The sequence below is a fragment of the Podarcis cretensis genome (genome assembly GCF_951804945.1).
Source record: "Podarcis cretensis genome assembly, chromosome: 8".
Classification (NCBI taxonomy): domain Eukaryota; kingdom Metazoa; phylum Chordata; class Lepidosauria; order Squamata; family Lacertidae; genus Podarcis; species Podarcis cretensis.
This window is the reverse complement of record NC_137177.1, coordinates 16,797,660-16,818,885: the sequence shown is the minus strand read 5'-3', so window position 1 is coordinate 16,818,885 and position 21,226 is coordinate 16,797,660. Positions and strand designations below refer to the sequence as shown.

General features: G+C 45.2%; 2 long non-coding RNA genes across 2 annotated transcripts; both read right to left on the bottom strand.

Moving 5' to 3' along the window:
- Positions 1-2,111: 2,111 nt before the first annotated feature.
- LOC307221760 lies at positions 2,112-7,007 on the bottom strand. The gene is made up of 4 exons (XR_013841482.1): positions 6,323-7,007; positions 4,614-4,738; positions 4,123-4,236; positions 2,112-2,621 (listed from the first exon to the last, which is right to left on the bottom strand). It is a non-coding gene; the product is annotated as an uncharacterized lncRNA (long non-coding RNA).
- Positions 7,008-13,723: 6,716 nt separating this feature from the next.
- On the bottom strand, positions 13,724-19,652 carry LOC307221748. The gene is made up of 4 exons (XR_013841468.1): positions 19,525-19,652; positions 16,310-16,419; positions 15,799-15,912; positions 13,724-14,058 (listed from the first exon to the last, which is right to left on the bottom strand). It is a non-coding gene; the product is annotated as an uncharacterized lncRNA (long non-coding RNA).
- Between the last annotated feature and the right edge of the window lie 1,574 nt (positions 19,653-21,226).

Here is a 21,226-nt window from a genome sequence, read left to right as displayed (position 1 = left end):
GTGCTGTATTAGTTAGCAGACCTGCCTATATCTTATCTTGCGTGCAATAAATTTGCTACCACACAAGTGAAACCTTCCATTGTTTTCCCTGTCCAAAGTTCTTTAGCATCACAGGTAGAGTGCATCATTGCAGAAAGCAGAAGTACGAGAATATTCAAGAAGTCAGGGAGCTGGTGACTTGGAGTGTGTTGACTTTCCTGACTCAGTCCATTAGTGGCCATTATTTGATGGATCTATTTCCTTCCTTTCCTTTTCATTTCCCAGCCCCAGCGCTGCCTTCTGCCTCATCACAATGAGTTAGATCGGAACCATGTACAGTGGAGAGTTTGTTTCTGCAGGCTCCCTGCAAGATAAGCAATCCCAACACTACTCCTTTCACACACACACCAGCTACAGGTGGTTGTCATCCACCAAGGGGGTGAGAGGCAAGGCCATTCGGCAAAGCTATAGCTCACTTGTTTGCACTTTCCCCACTAACATGCAGAGGTGCCATGGTCCAGGGTCATGGAGGGGCTGAAGACCTGTTATGCTTTCTACAGCTGAGTCCCAGCAGGGTCCCTGTCTTCAGTATCCAATCAGAGTGAATGGGGAGCTTTTTATCTACTGAGCAAAAAGTCTTGTCAACCTTTGTACTGACTGGAACCAATCAGAGAGGAGACAGCCATTGTGGATTGGCTCCTAAGGGTCACTCTGGAAAATGCACATGGGAACTATACAGTGTAGGAGTTATTTAAGGTATGTAGGGATGCGGGTGGCGCTGTGGTCTGAACCACGGAAGGTCAGTGGTTTGAATCCCCATTACAGGTTGAGCTCCCGTTGCTCTGTCCCAGCTCCTGCCAACCTAGCAGTTCGAAAGCACGCCAGTGCAAGTAGATAAATAGGTACCACTGCAGCCAGAAGGTAAACACTGTTTCTGTGCGCTCTGGCTTCCGTCACGGTGTTCTGTTGCACCAGAAGCGGTTTAGTCATGCTGGCCACATGATCCGGAAAGCTGTCCATGGACAAATGCCGGCTCCCTTGGCCTGAAAGCGAGATGAGCACCACAACCCCATAGTTGCCTTTGACTGGACATAACAGTCCAGGGGGCCTTTACCTTTTACCTTTAGAAGTTATATGCTGTGTTTCAGTTTTCATCATTTTTCAGAAAGTGTGAACTGAATCAAATTTCACTTCTATTTCTTCCACACACATACAGACACCTTTCAAGCCTGTGTTAAGGAGGCATCTGCTGCTGCTCTCTGCTGTCTTCATTGGTTGCCTTGCATGAGCTGCTGGGGCTATGTGTAGCTCAAAAGGGAGGGCCGAGAGGAGCGAAGGAGCCTAGGAACTCCAGCTCTCAAAATGAGAATGTTCTTGAGGCTTGGTAGAGCCAGCCTGCAAGGACACATTTTATTTTTAATACAGCTCCTTTGCACTAGACTCCACATAGGTGGGTCTCAATCCTCATGTAGGTGAAGCTTCAACTCATCCTCCTGAGGAGAGGAGGAGGAGAAGAAGAACTCCCTTCCACATCTCTGTCACCCTCCAATCCACCCAGCCCTTTCCTGGAGGTTGCTTCTGCCTACTGCTTTTCTTCCTCTTTTGCTGCCATCTGTGTCCTTGCCCACCACAACCCACCAATTCATCAGCAGCAACCTTCACTGCCACCACATCCTCCTCCTCCTCCCTTCCTCCGCCAGTGGCAGCTCCTTGGTGCCAAAGCATTATTTCAGGGGTAATTGGGTAGCGGCACAGCCAGCTGTGGCTGCCAGCTCTCCCTCCCTGTTCTTCTCTGTCCCCTGCAAGTGTGAGGGGGGAACAAACAGCTTTGCTGTCATGCCTGCAAGTGAGAGAAGGAAGCAAGAGAGGGAAGCGAGTGGGTGAGCTAAGGTGGCCTGAGCAGTGTCAGAGTGTATGCAAACGCCGCCCTCAGGAATGGAAGCACCAGCAGCGTTTGGAGAACTCCTTTCGATGATATGCACACTTGCAAAATTCTCTTGCTTGCTATCATGCTGGAAAATAGCTCTGAGCATGGATCAGAATGCAATTCAGCTGGCTTCTGTTGTAAGCCAGACTCAGCTGATCAAAATCTATCAGAAGAACAACCCTTTTTTTAGTTTACGTGACATGTTTTATTGTCTGATTTTCCTCTAAGAACAGCAGGGTTTCATGAAAATCGGTCAAATCTTGAATTTACACAAACATTTTCACCTCTATTTTTTACCTCATAGCATGAAGGGCAAGTAGAATAATAGCAACAACAAAAGCCAATTCCATTCATGGAAATGCATGCCTTTTCACCTCCAGATTTCTTTTTATTTGTTTTTACTGAAGAAATATAAAACAACAATTTCCTCTGGACAGACACATGGTCAGGTCCAGGGAAGGTTGCATGGATATAAGAATGAAACTCTTCTTCAGTGCTAATTCACTGCATGTGGTTCATTAAAGGAGGATCTTCATCAACAGGAGCCCAGAGAGTGTCAGGGAGATGAATGGAGCTGCCTCAGAGGCCTTGTTACATTCAACCTTTATAAGAAGTCCCACATTTTCAAAAACCTTCCCTATGTCTTTGGTTGCATTTCTGCATCCTGCCTCTGTAAGGCATAATTTCCTGAATGTTGTGGTGTTGATGTTTGGTGCTGGATATAAAACAAAACAAAAGGAAAAATAAAGATGAGTGATAAGTTGTCACAGTTCACAGCCATTATTTCCCAAGAAAATTCACCCATCCAATTTCTATTTAGGTATGCTGGAGGTTCTCATTCCCGATTGTCACTTTCTGGGCTGATATGGAACTCAGAACCTATGGATCTTTGGGTTGTTGTTTTTTTGCAGCAGTTTTCAGCTCAAAAACAGTACAAAATTCATACAAAAATGTGCATTTTAGGGTAAAAGGCAAACAAGAATAATGGTGCAACCTTAAAAAATGCTGAGTCTTTGGAACCCAAATTAGTGCTCTCTCACACACAGGAGCCACAGGAACCCTATTCAAGTGTTCATTTTGAATGTCTGAAAGATTAAATGGGAATTTGTGGTTTGAGCTCCTCCAGCTCAGTGATACTATGCAAACTGGGTGCACTCCTTGGCCAAAAGCAGAATTGACATTAGTCTGAAGCAGGCTGCCTGACTAGTCGATTGGGGACTTAGTCCATCAAGGTGCCTGTTCATGTCTTGGAAACCTTACCCATGAATATGGCAGCCCGTTTCGGACCAGCACTCATCAGAGGACTTGGGCAGGGCACACAATCTTCCTTCACATGTTCAGACTGAATGCTCTGCTCTCCTTCCATGACATATTCACAAAGAAGGATCTCAACTTTGCAGTCGAGCACATGCTTTGAAGGCTTGTTGTTTAAAGGGTCTCGGGCTGTAGGACTAGGTAAGAAAGCTGCCTGAGACCTCAAGAAGGGGCTTTCAGTCAGAGCAGACAGTTCCAGGTTGTGCCATATAAAGAGAGCTTCATATGTTTGTATGATTTGTGCAACTAGAATCATATAATCTTAGAGTTGGAAGGGACCCCAAGGGTCATCTAGTCCAGGCTTCCTCAAACTCAGCCCTCCAGATGTTTTGAGACTACAGTTCCCATCATCCCTGACCACTGGTCCTGGTAGCTAGGGATCACGGGAGTTGTAAGCCAAAAACATCTGGAGGGTTGAGTTTGAGGAAGCCTGCTCTAGTCCAACCCCCTGCAATGCAGGCATCTCAGCCAAAGCATCCATGACAGATGGCCATCCAACCTCTGCTTAAAAACCTCCAAGGAAGGAGAACCCACCACCTCTTGTGGGAGTCTGCTCCACTGCTGAACAGCTCTAACTGTCAGAAAGTTTTCTGAATGTTTAGTCGGGATCTCCTTTCCTGTAACTTGAAGCCATTGGTTTGAGTCCTACCCCCCAGAGCAGGAGAAAACAAGCATTCTCCCTCTTCCATGCGACAGCCCTTAAGATAGTTGAAGATGGCTATCATATTTCCTGAAGACAAGAGTGCCTGGCGTGCTCTGGTCCATGGAGTCACGAAGAGTCAGACATGACTAAATGACTAAACAACAACAACAATCATATTTCCTCTCATTCTCCTCTTTTTCAGGGTAAACTATGGAGCTTATTCATTCATCTGGCCTGGGATATGATAATTCTCACTCACGTGAAGGTGCATACGAATAAGTGGCACAGGTATCTTCTCCAGCAGGGCAATCCACTTTATCACTGGAACATGTTTTCCCAATGGCACTGCAAACTTCACACTGCAAGGAGGCACCTGGAAGAGAAATTATGTTCAAATGTCTGTGTTATTTATTTGGGGAATAGGAGTAAATCCCACCTGCGTGGATAATGAGAATACCCTTGGAATTTTACTTTACCCACTGTGGAACAGGCCTTCAATTGCTCCTTATCAAAATATGAATGGCGCAGGAAGTCAGGAAGATCTCCTTTGCCTTAGATGGCCTTGAGCCCTTCCAGTTCAAAACATGCCTTTGTCAAGACAAGCTACCCCTACTTGAAGAAGTTATACTTTATTTTTTCCTCATGTGAGAAAATGAGGGCTGCCAGCTTTGAATTTATCCCAAACTGCTAAGTCTTCCAGGACAACTCCTCTCTGAGGTGTACGAAGGAAATTCACTAGCAAGTCCTCACCTGTAGTGAGAAGCAGAGAGCAGAAGAGGAGTCTCAGGAGAGGCTTCATGGTGAAGGATGTACGCAGTCCAAGCCTCATGCAAGATGTCCCTCGTCGATGAAGCAGATTTTCTGGGCTGAAGGATCTGCACAAATATTCAGAGAATCAGCATGTAACAACTTCCCAAGGAGAATTCACGGGAGTTTCTAAAATGCCAAGATACTTATGATGTGATGGAAGGTGGCTGAGGGCAAAGTGAGCTTCGTCTTAATGGATCAGCTTCTACTGAATAAACATTTGCAGGTGAAGGTCACTAAGTATGAATCTGTTGCTCCTCCCAGAGTGCCTCAGAAAGGCTCATGAGCACCAACTCTACCTATTACAGTATTGTCCCTTCTGAGATGCCATGGCTCTCCAGGGTTTTTGGAAGAGAAACGCATTTCCCATCATCTGCTGTCTGATCCTTTTTACTGGAGATTCAAATTCTTGTGTGTGGGACTTTCTGCAGATTAAGGATGCGTTCTAGCACTGAGCTATGGGTTTTTTCTGACTTGGGTAGATTGTTGTTGTTTAGTTGTGTCCAACTCTTTGTGACCCCATGGACCAGAGCATGCCAGGCACTCCTGTCTTCCACTGCCTCCCGCAGTTTGGTCAAACTCATGCTGGTAGCTTCGAGAACACTGTCCAACCACCTCGTCCTCTGTCATCCCCTTCTCCTTGTGCCCTCCATCTTTCCCAACATCAGGGTCTTTTCCAGGGAGTCTTCTCTTCTCATGAGTTAGCCAAAGTATTGGAGCCTCAGCTTCAGGATCTGTCCTTCCAGCGAGCACTCAGGGCTGATTTCCTTAAAAATGGAGAGGTTTGATCTTCTTGCAGTCCATGGGACTCTCAAGAGTCTTCTCCAACACCATAATTCAAAAGCATCAATTCTTCGGCGATCAGCCTTCTTTATGGTCCAGCTCTTACTTCCATACATCACTACTGGGAAAACCATAGCTTTCACTATACGGACCTTTGTTGGCAAGGTGATGTCTCTGCTTTTTAGGATGCTGTCTAGAAAAATGTTGTTTTAAAATGGAAAAAAAAAATAGCAGGCAGACCAATTTCTGAACAAGAAAAGGGAAGAATTGTACTCAGGAACCAGCAAGGCTCATTGCAAACTGAAATGGTATGTGTCTCCACATAGGCTGAGGAAAATTTAAACAGTTTGTGATGGAAAGTGTTGGAGATGCGGACATGAAATATATTTGCTTGTGGATCTGTCCAATAATTCAATTATTTTGGAGAGAGGTAGCAGAGATAATATCATTCATAGCACATTACACTTTGCCACTGGACCACCTGATAATTTTAATAAGGTATTCAGACCCACAAATGAGCTGTAGGAATTAATGGAATAGTAACTTGCATACTTTTTGCGCAAAAATAGAAAAACAGATGATCACCAATAGCGGAATAGCAATGAACAAACATTTGGAAGGTAGCCGTGATGAAAGAAGGCGGACCACAAAGAGAAAATATTAAAGATAAGTGGAGTCCACTTATTGAATTTATGAAATATAAATATCATCTGAATATGGATGAAACAAATAGTTTTTTTATGTAATGCAACATTAAGTATAATATGATTATAATGTTTTTATTACATGTAGTATGTTGCTGTTTCACACAATTATATATGAGATTCAATCAAGCTTGTTTTAAAATAGGGGAGGATGGTAGGACTTACCACAATCTTGCAAGGACTTCTGGTGGGGGGTTTGGCATTGCAAGGCAAACGGGATGTCCTTCTTTAACTGCCTAATGTAATTTTGTCAGGTATGGAGCTCAGAAACCCACCTTTATAAAGGGCTCTGTGTGAAACAGGAACCGTCCTCTTCTCTTATCCATTCCATGCCTATTAATTATCCTAATATATTATTATGCCTATTAATTATCCTTATCCAGGTGCCTCAGAATGACAACTCAGAATGACAAGTGCTCTTGTGCTCAGGTCCTGGTTTCATGTATCTAGCCGGCTGCTGCAAGGACTGGAATCTGGACTAAGATGGACCTTTGGTTTGATCCAGAAAGGCTATTATTGTGTTTTTATGCTAGGAGGGCTGTGGGGCAGGGTGACAAGAATGCCACAGAGTGGATCCTATTCATGTGGGGAAGAGGATGAATGCATAGATTTCTAAAGTGGGGTGCGTGCTTCGGTGCCAGCCCACAACATTGCAGTAGACTGTGTACGCCAACCTGCCAAATTCTTTTCAGTGTGCTTCACCCCTTTCCAAACCCTCCTCTGTAGCTTTTCAGATCATGCAGATAAAAGGAGGCAGGAGACAAGAGGAAGGCAGTTTTGATTTACAACAGGGGTTTGAGGGAGGTCAGAGCTCAGAGGAAGATGAGGGGAGAATTTGGGAAATAATGGGAGAGAAGGAGGAGGAGGAAGCACGGGGGGGGGGGCAGTTGACGGATACGGTGTCTTTAGAAAACATTCCAGACCACCCCCTCCCAGTACCGGGTGAGTCTTGAAAGTAGGAGAGCAAAGAGCTCAAGGACAGAGGTCACTTATCAGCACCCATAGGAGAGATGATGCAATTGATGAATGAGGAAGTGGGAGAGATGGGGGGCGGAATTCACTCTGAACAACGCTGTTATCCAAGAGGCTGGGTTCTATAGCCCCTCTCTGTAAATACTGAATAAAAAGCGGGTGGTAAGAAACATTCCCTTGTCTTTGTACGTTCCTGGGCAAGCAGCCGGGAGTCACTAGTAGCAGCCTGACAGTCAGGTGTGCTCTCGTGTGTGTGTGTGTGTGTGTGTGTGTGTGTGTGTATGATGATGTATCACTTCCAGGCCCTGTTGCACCTGGTGATTCAAGGACAGTCCTATCTTCTGCCCCAGATCATTCTTGCTCAAATATATCACCAAGGCCAGTTGACACCATTTGACACAAAGTGGGCAGCACAGTTGATTCTAAAGCACACATTCCCACATCTCAGCCTGTTCCACACCAATCTAATCCCACAATACCCAGCTGCATCATGGTGATGAAATGCCATCTGCTCATGTGTACCCAGAAGGGAAGGGAATGGGCACAGAGAGTAAACCTGGTGGGGACTGGCATCTGGCATAGCCTCTACTCCTTTATGAGGGGAGGAGTTGTGAGTGGGAGCTGGTTCCTGTGTCAGCAGGGGGGCGTATTTGGCCCCCTGCGTCAGATTCCCGGCTGCTGTGCCATGCCCATCAGCCAGCCAATAGGGCTGGTTTGGTGGGGTTTAGCCGCATTCAAGCGGCCGCGGCAGCACCATGCCCTCATTCAGCTGCCTGGAGTCGTTGGATCACCCGCCCACCCTCCCTTTATGTCATATTTATGCTTTTGACCTTGCTATGGATTTTGGTTGGTTGCCTTGGTTGCCCAGGGAGTCTGGTAGGAATTTTTATCCATTTGGCTAATTGGCACCAATCTCTTGGTTTTTCGCCTACCTCGTAGCAAATCGTCACAACTTTTTGGGCATTGGCGGTTAGGCATTGGAATATGTGTCGTGTGTTGGAGGGCAGGTTGTGGCCATCACCTACCCCTCCCCTTGTTGGTTTTCCGTTAAAGGAATCCAGCGGTCATGGATCCTGTCCGATGCCCTGCTGGTGGCTAGGGCCATGACACGACATCAGGGGAAGCTTCCAGTTGTATCTGCATCAACAAGCTCCTCCAACTGTTTGTTAACCTTTTGGATGACTCCCCATGTTTGTTTGATCCAATGCCTAAGCCAATACCACTTACATGCTGTAACCAATAAAGTTGTGGTCCTCTTTAGCCCATTAAGCTAAATACGTCCTTGTGTTTTATTTATCCCTAAGTGGGTGGCGGGTCCTCGACTCACAAATTCATGCTGTAGAGAGTATCCATTTGGATAGCACAGAAAGCAAATAGTGCATCTCACATCACACAAAGCAACCAGGCCCTTACTCTAGGCACATGCTTAAACTAAAGCAGCTGATATCCATCCGCCTACTTACCTTTTACAATGTATACATTAAGGGCTGAACATACATCTAGACTGCAGTGTTTCCCAACCTTGGGCCTCCAGCTGTTTTTGAACTACAACTCCCATCATCCCTGACTAGCAAGACCAGTGGCAAGGGATGATGGGAATTGTAGTCCAAAAACAGCTGGAGGCCCAAGGTTGGGAAACACTGATCTAGAGGGCAGACAGCTTCCATCTGTCAAGGCACATGATCCAATGCTCAGAAAACCCTCCCACAGTAACACCTCCAAGCTGGAAGGTAGGAGAAGCAGAGCAACCCAACCCCCCCCCCCCAAAAAAAAACAGCTTGCAGGTGAGAATGCAACTCCCAGCTGTATTACTCTCTTCTCCAGATTTTACACTGCAGTTTCAGTGAGCAAAAGGTGTTTGCAAAAATGTGCATTTTACATAAAGGTAAAGTAAAGGTAAAGGTACCCCTGCCCGTACGGGCCAGTCTTGACAGACTCTGGGGTTGTGCGCCCATCTCACTCAAGAGGCCAGGGGCCAGCGCTGTCCGGAGACACTTCCGGGTCACGTGGCCAGCGTGACATCGCTGCTCTGGCGAGCCAGAGCCGCACACGGAAACGCCGTTTACCTTCCCGCTGGTAAGCGGTCCCTATTTATCTACTTGCACCCGGGGGTGCTTTCGAACTGCTAGGTTGGCAGGCGCTGGGACCGAGCAGCGGGAGCGCACCCCGCCGCAGGGATTCGAACCGCCGACCTTTCGATCGGCAAGTCCTAGGCGCTGAGGCTTTAACCCACAGCGCCACCTGCGTCCCTGTATTTTACATAAAAGAGTTGTACAAAGGACACCATTTACAGATAAATGCATTGAAAAGCAGGGGAAAGTGTCTATTTTATGGGGAAGTTTAATATTTTAGGTAAGAAGTGTATACAAATGCATTCCATTTAAAGGCAGATTTTTGTGTGTTCTTTCAACAAACAAGCAAAAAAAGAGGATTGAATTATGAATGAATGCCAGCGAACCTGAAATTAGACTGCTTCAATCCAGCCCCTTGGCTGACTAAAATTTCATGATCAAGGTATATTCCCTGCCAGGTATTTCTTTTGATGTAATAGAATATTTGGAAGTGAGAAATGAAAAACAAACATTAGGTAGGAATCAGGCCTTTAGTGTTTCGGGAAATTCCCTCCCCCTGAATAGTGGGCAGGTGCCAACACTTCCCCTTTCAACAAGGCTTTTATTTTGAAAACTTTCCCAGCCTGCATCTGCTTTGGAATTGTTTTAAAGAGGTTTTTTTAATGGTTTTGTCCCTTGTACTTTGCCATCCTGGGTTCCTTTGTGAGGAAGGGTAGGATATACATTTAATTTTCAAAAAGTCAAAAATAAATAAACAAGGAGTGGAGTTGTGCTGTGACCTAAGGGATGGATTGCCATAACTGAGACATGGACATATGTGAAGAATATGTCAATGAAATTGAAGAATAGTTATAGATAGGAGTTGAGAAACCTTTATTCAGGCTGAGGGCCACACTCCCTTCTGACTGACATTCTGGGAGCCACATGTATGCCCCCCAACATTTCACTGATGAAAATAGGGACATCTCATTCCCTGATAGTAATCATTTTATTATTTATACCCCACCCATCTGACTGGGTTGCCCCAGCCACTCTGTGTGGCTTACAACATATATAAACACATAACAGAACATTAAACATTAAAAGAACCTTCCCTATACAGGCATGGCCAAACTTGGCCCTCTAGCTGCTTTGGAACTAGAACTGCCATCATCCCTAGCTAACAGGACCAGTGGTCAGGGATGATGGGAACTGTAGTCCCAAAACAGCTGGAGGGCCAAGTTTGGCCAAGCCTGCTATACAGGGTTGCCTTCATCTCCTTGGCTCAAGGGTCGCATAACTGCTTATCTTCCAACATTTTTCCAATGAAAACAGGGACATCCTAAGGAAAAGTGGGACATTATGGGGTCAAATCATAAACCGGGATGGCTTCTGTAAATCTGGGACTGTCCTTGGAAAATAGGAACACTTGGAGGCTCTGCACATGCCACTGGGGGGCAGGAGCAGAGGCAAAAGCAGATGGAGAAGAGTCATTTCAGGACCAGGCTGCTCACTCCCCGACCCCCGACCCCTGCTCAGGTGAACTACCAATAAAGGAGACCACACAGTTGAATGGGAATGAATCAGGCCACAACTTCATTGACTACAGGTAAAGTGGTTTGGCATAGGCACTGGGTAAGTATTTATTTCCGGGCTGCCTACAGGAAATGACATCAGGGCCATCCCGGCAGCAGGGATTCCTATGACTTACATCAATAGGGGTATCCTCTCAGGGATCACCGCCTCTAGGAGTGCTGAGGCCCAAACCCCCCTGTCTGGGCAAATGGACAGAAGCAACTGCATCACGGACCCCTTTAATGGGATACCCTATTTCTTGAGGGGAAGGTGAGGCTAAAACTCCCCCTCCAACCAAGACTAAGGTTACCCAGTGCCTAAACTGCCAAAGTTGTGACGATTGCTATGAGGTAGGCGAAACCTCCAGGCAAAAGCCAATTAAAGGAGTAAATGCAAAATTATTAGAGTGGGTGGGTGGGCTGATCTGACAAAGAAGAGCTGGGTGTCGGGAGCAGGCGTGGGCAGTTTTAAACCTCCCAGGAGCAGACCTCAGAGAAGCCTGGTTGTTCCCTCAAGCCTGCCCCCAAAGAGCCCAGCCCTCCAGGCCAGCCTGCCATTGGCCAATTCTGCAGGCTGACGCAGAACAGGATCAGAACCCGATACACAGCCCTGCATTGTCGGTGGAAGGGGAGGCGCTGGCCTTCCTGCAAAGCTGCAGCATGCCTAAAAATTTATACCCCACCCATCTGGCTGAGTTTTCCCAGCCACTCTGGGTGGCTCCCAATAAAGTATTAAAAACAATACAGCGTTAAATATTAAAAACTTTCCTGAACAGGGCTGCCTTCAGATGTCTTTTAAAAATAGGATAGCTATTTATTTCCTTCACATCTGAATGGAGGGTGTTCCACAGGGCGGGTGCCACTACCAAGAAGGCCCTCTGTCTGGTTCCCTGTAACCTCACTTCTCGCAATGAGGGAACCGCCAGAAGGCCCTCGGCGCTGGATCTCAGTGTCCGGGCTGAACAATGGGGGTGAAGATGCTCCTTCAGGTATACGGGACCGAGGCCATTTAGGGCTTTAAATGTCAGCACCAACACTTTGAATTTTGCTTGGACACGTACTGGGAGCCAACGCAGATCTCTCAGAACCGGTGTTATGTGATCCCGGCGGCCACTCCCAGTCACCAGTCTAGCTGCCACATTCTGGATTAATTGCAGTTGCCGGGTCACCTTCAAAGGTAGCCCCACGTAGAGTGCATTGCCGTAGTCCAAGCTGGAGATAGCTAGAGCATGTACCACTCTGGTGAGACAGTCCGCGGGCAGGTAGGGTCTTAGCCTGCGGACCAGGTGGAGCTGGTGGACAGCTGCCCTGGACACAGAATTAACCTGCACCTCCATGGATAGCTGTGAGTCCAAAATGACTCCCGGGCTGCGCACCTGGTCTTTAAGGGGCACAGTTACCCTATTCAGGACCAGGGAATCCCCCACACCCACCCGCCCGCTGTCCCCCCAAAACAGTACTTCTGCCTTGTCAGGATTCAACCTCAATCTGTTAGCCACCATCCATCCTCCAACCGCCTCCAGGCACTCACACAGGAACTTCACCGCCTTCACTGGTTCTGATTAAAAGGAGAGGTAGAGCTGGGTGTCATCTGCATACTGATAAACACCCAGCCCAAACCCCCTGATGATCTCTCCCTACGGTTTCATATAGATATTAAAAAGCATGGGGGAGAGGACGGAACCCTGAGGCACCCCACAAGTGAGAGCCCAGGGGTCTGAACACTCATCCTCCAACACCACTTTCTAGACACGGCCCAGGAGAAAGGAGCAGAACCACTGTATAACAGTGCCCCCAGCTCCCAGCACCTCTAGACGGTCCAGAAGGATGTTATGGTTGATGGTGTCAAAGGCCGCTGAGAGATCCAGCAGAACTAGGAAACAGCTCTAGGCAGGCACCTAGAGAGGATGTGAAACAAGGACAGTGGCCTGTAGGGGTGTGGCCTGTAGGTGTGGCCTGTAGGGGATTTCACTTGGGGAGAGTCCAATGGGCCAGATTGAAAGGCCTGTGTCTAGATGCACAGATATAATAAAAAGCAAAATAAGATGTAAGATTTCTTTTGAAATGAAAAGTGTTTTCCATACCACAATGAAGAGTTAATTGAGGGATCAGGATAAGGAAAGCTCACTGGCCCCTGTCTCAGTTAGCAGACCTGGTGACATCTTATCTTGCATGCTTTAAATTTGTCACTTGTTCTTATCTTACACTCCTACCAGGCACAAGTGAAACTTTCCGTTTCTTTCCCTGTCCAAAGTTCTTTGGCATCCCATCTAGTGTGCATCATTGCAAGAAGCAAACGTATGAGAATTTGTGAGAAGTCAGGTTGCTGATGGCTTGACATGGTTTTCCTTCCCTGGTTGAGTCAGTTGGTGCCTCATTATTTCCTGGATCTATTTCCTTCCTTTCCTCTTGACTCCCCATCACTCTTTATGGGTTACATGGAGGGGAGTCTACAGTGGGGAGTCTGTTTCTGTAGCCTCCCCTGCAGGATGTAGAAACCCAACTCTACCCAGGCACACCCACCTATGCACACTGCTGCTACAGATGTCATACGTCTCAAAGCTAAGCACCAAAAATGCAAGGTACTTCACTTTCAAGAGAATGACGTGCAAGCACTGTCACATAAAATGGAACTCAAAGGAAAACTCCACTTAAGTCACTCTGAAGGAAGATATCGGAGCCCTCCTAATCATTTGTCCATGTGCATGCACAGAAAATAGTCGTTCTAGCTGAAAGGCAACACATGGAGATCTGCACTGATCATAGCAATGCATCCTGAATTTATAATTACAATATTACATATTGCATAACCTAAGAAGGTTGTATAATGCTAGAGTCTATCTTCTCCTCTGAAAACATCAGCATTCCTTGAAAATTATGGATTTCCACAAACAATTTTACTTCTAGTCAATCACATTGTTGGAAATACATGCCTTGCTCACCCCTCTCACTCTCAAAACAAGAGTAGGTTTATTTATTTCTTCCTCTTTATTTGTTCTTACTCAAAACATCAGAAATGACAACAGATCTCTCCAGTGAAACACGTGATTCGGTCTGAAGGTATTTGCATGGAAATGAGAAGGGGGCTCTTCTGCACTGCTGTCAGCGCTTCATTACAGGAGACTCTTCATCAACAGGAGGCTGGAGAAAGCGAGGAGGAGAGATGCAGCTGCTCCAGGGGCCTTGTTGCATTCAACTGTTTTAATTTTTCCAAGCCCTTCAGCAAACTCCCCTGGCTTCATTTTTTCACAGTCAGTCTTCTTAAGACAGGCTTTAGCTATTGTGCTGACATTGACACTTGGTGCTGGATATAAAACAAACCAACAAACAAACTGAAGTTGAATGACCAGCAGAGTCAGTGTTCAGAGCCATTATGTCCCACATAAATTCACCCACTCAGCAGTGCTGTAAGATGTCCTTTGATCCATGTTTTAAAACAACTTACGCAGACTATCATTTCCTACACTAATATACAGAATGCAGGGGTATTGGGGGGAAAACAGCCTCATATAACCAACATGCTTAAGTCTAATTAATACATGAAGGGGTTAATGCCATAGAGTAAGCTCTCCTGCCAGGCTTAGCTAGGTCACCTTGGGGGAAGGTAATCAAGCCTATTGTTCTCTCCCAGTTTAGCATGTAAAGAGAACTGAGCTGGTTAATCCAAGCTCAGATCGCATGGCTCTAACAAGCCTTTCTTGAATTCCTATACCAATAACTTAGGAACTTTCACCACTGTAATTAAGCTAAATTTTACTGCCTGCATTTCCTCACTGGTGTATGACGAAGCATATGAATCAAACCTTTGAAAAAAAATAAGTAAAACATTTTAAATGTACCAAATGTGTGATCTTTTTCTATGCTAGAGGAAGAGGGTAACCTTGGAATGAACATAGAAGGGCATATTTTAAAGGTCTAACAGCCTATATTTGCTGCATATTTTGTGATTTTAAATCTCTGTTGGGGTTTTCTCACCAGAGAGAACTTCTGCAAACTTGGATATTGGCATTGAGGAATTCTCCTTTTATACCTACGTTTTCCTTGCCACCAATAGATATTTCTGTTTCTGCAATTTAACTTTCAGCTCAAAAACACCACAAAATTCATACCAAGATGTGCATTTTTGGATAAAGCATAAACAAAAATGGGGAATCTGAGGGGTGAGCCCTACTCCTTCATTGATGCCTGTTCATGTCTTGGAGACACCTGAGAAGTTGTGCTGAAGTGTTAGGCTGAGCACAATGCTCCTTCAGATGCCTGTAGGGGGCTCGAATATCCCTCCATTAATAATAATAATAATAATAATAATAATAATAATAATAATAATAATTTATTTATACCCCGCCCTTCCCAGTCTAAAAGCCGGGCTCAGGGCGGCTAACAGCAAATATAAAACACTGATTAAAATATGACTTAAAAACAGCATAAAATGCAACATAAATGCAGCATCAATGTCAATAAAATTCAGGGGTCATTTTAGGGTGTGTGTGTGGGGGAAACCCCAGTCAGTAAACATCAAATGATCACCAGGGCTAACTGGCCAAGTTGGTCCTACTAGGGCCAGCAGGAGACCAGGGAAATGTTTAAATGTGGGGTCCCAGAAGGGTTTCTTCATAAAAATGGAAAGGGAAAAGGGAATAGAGGATCAGGCTAATTCAAATTGAAGGCCAGCCAGAATAGTTCTGTCTTACAGGCCCTGCGGAAGTAAATCAAGTCCTGCAGGGCCCTAGTCTCGTGGGACAGAGCATTCTACCAGGTTGGAGCTGTCACTGAAAAAGCCCTGGCCCTGGTGGAGGATAGTCTGACACATTCACAAAGAGGGACCTCATCTCAGCAGTCAGGCCCACGCTTTGAAATCTTTTGGTCAAAGGGTCTCTGGTTGCAGGGCTGGGAAAGAGAGTTGGCTGAGACTTTGAGCAGCTTCTGTTAGTTGGAGACAGCTTTGGACTATTCAACAGAATGAGAGTTTCATTTGTTTATATTATTTGGGCAACCAGGGACCCCATTCATTCATCTGGCCTGGGTAATGATCCTTTTCACTCACGTGTGGGTTCATACTGAACAACGGCACAGGTATCTAGTTGAGGATCACATTCCACATTATCACTGGAACAGGTTTGTCCGACGGCTTTGCAAATCTCACACTGCAAAGAGGCACCTGGAGTAGGAAAGAGATGCAGATGTTTGAGTTATTTGCCTGAAGAAATGGGTAAATCCCACCTGAGTGGATAATGAGATTACCTTGGAACATAAACTGAGTTGGGTCTCCCATGGGCGATGGAATCGGCATTCAATGGCTCCCCCCCAAAAAAAATAATATATGAATTAAGCAAGAGGTCAGGAAGAACTCCCTCACCTTAGATGGCCTCTGAGTCCTTCCAGTTCAATACCTGCCTTTGTCAAACCAAGCAATCCTTGCTTGAAGGAATTATACTTGATTTTTTTCCTCATGCAAAGTGAAAGGATTCCAGCTTTGAACGTGTTCCACCTTATTAATGCCTTCAGGACAATTCCCCTCTGGGGTGTGGAAAGAAAATCAACTACTAAGTGCTCACCTGTAGCAAGAAGCAGAGAGAAGAAGAGGAGTCCCAGGAGAGCTCGCATGGTGAAGGAAGTGCAATGTTGAAGACTCAGTTGATGAAACAGATTTTCTGGGCTAAAGGATCTGCAGAAACATTCAGAGAATCAGCAAGGAAGCACTTTCAAAATCAGAACTCACTGGAGTTTCTAAAATGCCAGTTCATCACTGAGGTGGCGGAGTGATGGTTTTGCTGACGTTTCCCATTTCCTCATCTTCTAGCTGTAAAGTATCCACATGGTATGGGGAGTGGTGCTTGTCATCACCTAGTACAACTAAGGCACTCACAGAAATAAAAAATCAGTGGTCGCTGGTGAGGTGAAAGGCAGGGAAACTAGCAATAGGTGGGGTCTGAGCCAAAGACAGGAAGAGCTGCCTCCTGACTAGTTCTGAATAATAAGGCATGGACTCTGGAAGTGAGCTGGAGTTCCTCTCTGACATGAGAATTAATTAATTGTTTTAAAAATTAATTTATTAAATGTGTATACCACGCTTCCCCCGAAGACCTCAGGGCGCTTCATAGATAAAAATACAAAATACATAATAAAGGGAAGAACGAAAACAAAACAAACCCATAACCCTCCTCTCACAAACACATTTAAAAGGACACAGAATGTTAAACAGACGAAAAACCTGGCAATGTTTTTGCCTGGAGAGCATTCCACAGATGGGGAACCACTGCATCAAAGGCATGTTTTTGTGCAGCCGCCCTCCAGACCTCTTGTGGAGGAGGCACATGAAGAAAAGGGTCACCCATGATTTAGAGAGAGGCGGTCCTTGAAGCACTTTGAATTGGGTTGAGAAACTAATTGGTGGTCAGTACTGTTGGGCCAGGATTGGTGTGATATGCTCAAACTGTTTTGCCTCGGTGAGCAACCTGGTGGCCAAAATCTGCACCAGCCGGAATTTCCAAACCACCTTCAGAGGCAGCCCCACATCTAACATATTGCAGCCATCTAACCTAGAGGTTACCAGAGCAGAGACAACAGAAATTACACTATCCTGTCCAGATATAGGCACAGCTGGGCCACCAGCCGAAACTGATGGAAGGCACTCTGCACCACTTAGGCTACTTGAGCCTCAAACCAACAGCAATGGATCCAGAAGACTCCCACAAGCTACATACTCACTCCTTCCAAAGGACGGCAACCCCATCAAGAACAGGCAACCTCCCATCAATCCAGGCTGGGGAATTGCCCACTAACAGCACCTTGGTCTTATCTGGATTGAGCTTCAGTTTGTTGGCTTTCATCCAGTCTATTACCAAGGTGAGACCCAAGTCCAGCACATCCACTGCCACACCCGTTGATGTACAGAAGATGCACAGCTGTGTGTTATCAGCATATTGTTGACAATGTACTCCGGATAGCCCCACGCAGTGGTTTCATGTAGATGTTAAACAGCATAGGTGATAAAATTGAACCCTGAGGAACCCCACAGTGAAGGCTCCATGGGGCCGAAGAACACTCTCCAAGCATCACCCTCTAGAAACGACCGCCCAGGTAGGACAAGAACCCACCCCTAACTTGGTTGATGGTACAGAAACCCATGGAAAGGTCAAGGAGAATTAACAAGGACCCTCCATGTGTGTGCCCCAAATGGGCCAAAACCTTGATTAAAATGGATCTAGAAAATTAGTATTCTCCAAGAGTGCCTGGATCTGGTTCACAACCATTCACCACTTGGGAGTCATTCTGGACTCACAGTTGTCCATGGAGGCACAGGTCAATTCTGTGTACTGGGCAGCTGTCTACCAGCTCCACCTGGTACGCAGGCTAAGACCCTACCTGCCCACAGACTGATTCACCAGAGTGGTGCATGCTCCGGTTATCTCCCACTTGGACTACTCCAATGCGCTCTACGTGGGGCTACCTTTGAAGGTGACCCGGAAACTGCAATTAATCCAGAATGCGGCAGCTAGACTGGTGACTGGGAGTGGCCGCTGAGACCATATAACACCGGTTCTGAGAGATCTGCATTGGCTCCCAGTACGTTTCCAAGCACAGTTCAAAGTGTTGGTGCTGACCTTTAAAACCCTAAATGGCCTCGGCCCAGTATACCTGAAGGAACGTCTCCACCCCCATCATTCAGCCCGGACACTGAGATCCAGCGCCGAGGGCCTTCTGGCGGTTCCCTCATTGCGAGAAGTAAGGTTACAGGGAACCAGACAGAGGGCCTTCTCGGTAGCGGTGCCCGCCCTGTGGAACACCCTCCCTTCAGAAGTGAAGGAAATAAGCAGCTATCCTAACTTTAAAAGACATATGAAGGCAGCCCTGTTTAGGGAAGTTTTTAATATTTAGCGCTGTATTGTAGTTAGCACTCGATTGGGAGCCACCCAGAGTGGCTGGGGAAACTCAGCCAGATGGGCGGGGTATAAATAATAAATTATTATTATTATTATTATTATTATTATTATTATTATTATTACTCAATAACCTAGCCCAAGAAGGGACATTGGCAAATGGCCGGTAGTTACTTAGATTTTCTGAGTCCAGGGACGGTTCCTTAAGGAGTGGTTTTGCTACAGCCTCCCTCATATTCAGGAAGCAACACAATCTCTTTGTTTTAGCACTGGAGAAAATCATTTCAAACTGCTCTATCAATGGTACATGTGTAAAATTTACACTGTGTGATTATTTAAGTGTTGAATATGTGGATCTCTGAAGGTGGACGTGAAAGATATTTCCTGTATTTGTCCAATGATTAAAGTCTTTAGGGGAGAGGTAGTAGAGATAATATTAAGAAGAACTTGCACATTGCCATTGGGCTCCGGTAATTTTATTAGGGTATTTTGACCCACAAATAAAGAGTAAATGCAGAATCTAAGAGTAGCTTCTGGCATGCTCTTTGCAATAATAATAATAATAAATGGAAAAAAACAGTGAAAGGAAATTAAAGGTATCAATAATGGATAAAGTTACAGAACTGATTATTGTTGTAGAAAGTAGACAATAAAGACGGGTTTTTTAAAGGGATAAATGGAATCCACTTACTGCATTTGCAGAATATAAATGTAACTTAAATATGGACAAATATAATGGTTTTTCTATGTTGTACAACATTAAACAAATTATTATAATATATCTATTATATGTAGGTATATTTCTCTTTTCTGTAATGATTGCATATACCGGTATATATAGAGAGAGCAAGAGGGAGAGAGAGTCATATAAAAGGGATGGTTGAACTTACCACAGTTTTTCAGGGAGTGCAGGTAGGGTGTTTCTCAGTGCAAGGTAGACAGGATGTCTTTCTCCAACAGCCCAACATCAGGTACGGAACTCAGATGCCAACCTTTATAAAGTGAGTCATTGTGTGGTTGGTGATTCTTTCAGTGTCTTCCTATTAGCTATTCCCATACCTATTGTTAATCATTACACAGTTTAGTTTCCATGAAACTGGATCAAATCTTGCATGCACACATGTATGCAATAGGAGTGATCTATAAATAGGGCCCTGGTTGCACACACACAGAGGAACGTAACCCTTCTCCGCAGCTGACCTGATAACTGGGGAGGGGCTCTTCTAGCCCCCCATCAGGCCACTGGCATTTCTATGATTATGCATGTTAAAATGTTACTTTGCTTCCACGGGATGTGGTGATGGCCTTATAAGAGAATAAAGCAGATGTGTGGAGGATAGGGCTTTCAATGGTTACTTGTCACGACTGCGGTGGATTCCTTCCAGAATCAGAGGCAAGATAGAGGAAGAACCACAACCAATTGCCTTCCCTGTGGGCTTCCCAACAGCATCTGCAAGCCTTCTCTGGAGGCTTACAAGTTAATCTCCGTCAGGAGCAACAGCCAGGGTGTAAGTTAGATGGTCAATGAATCTTTCAACAATGGTTTTACGTTGAGATCTTTCCCAGTCTGCATCTGTACTGGAATAGGTTTTTTTATGATGCTTTGAAGATTGTGTTCTTCTTGTCGTTTTACAGTATCACTTCGCCCTAATGTCCCTGGGCAAGTTACAACAATTTAAGCACAACATGAATATTAAACCACAATGTTACATAAGATCAGGGCCGGATTTAGGTTTGATGAGGCCCAAACTACTGAAGGTAATAGGGCCCTTTATATATCCTGTTGTCCATTGTCAACAACAAATTGTTGCTGTTTTTGTGTTGAATATATGCTATATGGTAATTTATGGACCTAATAGGTATCTAAAGGCATTTGCACATAACAAAACATGTATTTTATCAAAGTAATTGTTGAACTGAAATACAATTTTGGAAATGTACATCCAGTTTTTTTTCTTTAATTTTTTTTTTGGGGGGGGCAAGAGAGTGGGGCCCTAAGCTATAGCTTGTTTAGCTTATACATAAATCCAGCATTGCATAAGATTAAAACCGGGTGTGGTTTTTTTTTAAAAAAAAATAAAAGTACAGAAATAAGGTGGGTCCTTTGTGGGGAGGGAGTTCCACAGTTTAGGGGCTGCTACAAAGAATGTCCTCTCCCTGACCACCACTCCCTCAAATTTCTGAGGGTAGTGGGACACCCAAAAGGACACCCTCTGTGAGTCTTAGCACCCAAGGGGGTCTGTCAGGGAAGAGGCAGCTGGGGGCCTGAGCCATTTGAGGGTTTAAACATGAGCACCTTGAACTGGCTCCAGAACAGTGTGGAAACCAGGGTGGGGCTTTGCAACAGTTGTGACTTCTGATAACTATTTGATGATAAGAGGAAAATATTATTGAAAATATATAAATTACTATTGAAATGAGTACTAAGAATGAGGAGGTTAAAGGGGTGATGATACAATGGGCTAAAGATTTTGGATATAATGTTCAGTTAGAATCTTGGGAAAGGTTGTGGAAGGAAGGCATTAATTTTACTGCATGCAGTGCACTTAAAGAAAATGTTACAAAAATGATGTATAGATGGTATTTCATACC